The following is a 2,500-nucleotide window of genomic DNA, read 5'->3' as shown; positions in this document are numbered from 1 at the left end:
CAAAATCATGAACTTGGCTATGCACCAACCATGTCAAGATCAATTCCTTTTGATCCCAAACTTCTCCCACATCACTTTGAAGGCATTTGTGAGGATTGAGTCCAGCCAGTTTTCCAAAACCATGATTTTCGTTTTTCACCAAAATCACCACCAAGCCACAAAATCAAGCCAAAACACCAAAATCATGAACTTGGCTATGCACCAACCATGTCAAGATCAATTCCTTTTGCTCCCAAACTTCTCCCACATCACTTTGAAGGCATTTGTGAGGATTGAGTCCAGCCAGTTTTCCAAAACCATGATTTTCGTTTTTCACCAAAATCACCACCAAGCCACAAAATCAAGCCAAAACACCAAAATCATGAACTTGGCTATGCACCAACCATGTCAAGATCAATTCCTTTTGATCCCAAACTTCTCCCACATCACTTTGAAGGCATTTGTGAGGATTGAGTCCAGCCAGTTTTCCAAAACCATGATTTTCGTTTTTCACCAAAATCACCACCAAGCCACAAAATCAAGCCAAAACACCAAAATCATGAACTTGGCTATGCACCAACCATGTCAAGATCAATTCCTTTTGATCCCAAACTTCTCCCACATCACTTTGAAGGCATTTGTGAGGATTCAGTCCAGCCACTTTTCCAAAACCATGATTTTCGTTTTTCACCAAAATCACCACCAAGTCACAAAATCAAGCCAAAAATCCAAAATCATGGCACTTGGCTATGCACCAACCATGTCAAGATCAATTCCTTTTGCTCCCAAACTTCTCCCACATCACTTTGAAGGCATTTGTGAGGATTGAGTCCAGCCAGTTTTCCAAAACCATGATTTTCGTTTTTCACCAAAATCACCACCAAGCCACAAAATCAAGCCAAAACACCAAAATCATGAACTTGGCTATGCACCAACCATGTCAAGATCAATTCCTTTTGATCCCAAACTTCTCCCACATCACTTTGAAGGCATTTGTGAGGATTGAGTCCAGCCACTTTTCCAAAACCATGATTTTCGTTTTTCACCAAAATCACCACCAAGCCACAAAATCAAGCCAAAACACCAAAATCATGAACTTGGCTATGCACCAACCATGTCAAGATCAATTCCTTTTGATCCCAAACTTCTCCCACATCACTTTGAAGGCATTTGTGAGGATTGAGTCCAGCCAGTTTTCCAAAACCATGATTTTCGTTTTTCACCAAAATCACCACCAAGCCACAAAATCAAGCCAAAACACCAAAATCATGAACTTGGCTATGCACCAACCATGTCAAGATCAATTCCTTTTGATCCCAAACTTCTCCCACATCACTTTGAAGGCATTTGTGAGGATTCAGTCCAGCCACTTTTCCAAAACCATGATTTTCGTTTTTCACCAAAATCACCACCAAGCCACAAAATCAAGCCAAAACACCAAAATCATGAACTTGGCTATGCACCAACCATGTCAAGATCAATTCCTTTTGATCCCAAACTTCTCCCACATCACTTTGAAGGCATTTGTGAGGATTGAGTCCAGCCAGTTTTCCAAAACCATGATTTTCGTTTTTCACCAAAATCACCACCAAGCCACAAAATCAAGCCAAAACACCAAAATCATGAACTTGGCTATGCACCAACCATGTCAAGATCAATTCCTTTTGATCCCAAACTTCTCCCACATCACTTTGAAGGCATTTGTGAGGATTGAGTCCAGCCAGTTTTCCAAAACCATGATTTTCGTTTTTCACCAAAATCACCACCAAGCCACAAAATCAAGCCAAAACACCAAAATCATGAACTTGGCTATGCACCAACCATGTCAAGATCAATTCCTTTTGATCCCAAACTTCTCCCACATCACTTTGAAGGCATTTGTGAGGATTGAGTCCAGCCAGTTTTCCAAAACCATGATTTTCGTTTTTCACCAAAATCACCACCAAGCCACAAAATCAAGCCAAAACACCAAAATCATGAACTTGGCTATGCACCAACCATGTCAAGATCAATTCCTTTTGATCCCAAACTTCTCCCACATCACTTTGAAGGCATTTGTGAGGATTCAGTCCAGCCAGTTTTCCAAAACCATGATTTTCGTTTTTCACCAAAATCACCACCAAGCCACAAAATCACCACCAAGTCACAAAATCATGAACTTGGCTATGCACCAACCATGTCAAGATCAATTCCTTTTGATCCCAAACTTCTCCCACATCACTTTGAAGGCATTTGTGAGGATTGAGTCCAGCCAGTTTTCCAAAACCATGATTTTCGTTTTTCACCAAAATCACCACCAAGCCACAAAATCATGAACTTGGCTATGCACCAACCATGTCAAGATCAATTCCTTTTGATCCCAAACTTCTCCCACATCACTTTGAAGGCATTTGTGAGGATTGAGTCCAGCCAGTTTTCCAAAACCATGATTTTCGTTTTTCACCAAAATCACCACCAAGTCACAAAATCATGAACTTGGCTATGCACCAACCATGTCAAGATCAATTCCTTTTGATCCCAA

Source organism: Phaseolus vulgaris, chromosome 11 (genome assembly GCF_051622355.1).
Source record: "Phaseolus vulgaris cultivar YP4 chromosome 11, ASM5162235v1, whole genome shotgun sequence".
In the NCBI taxonomy this organism is placed as follows: Eukaryota; Viridiplantae; Streptophyta; class Magnoliopsida; order Fabales; family Fabaceae; genus Phaseolus; species Phaseolus vulgaris.
This window is presented reverse-complemented; position numbering follows the sequence as displayed.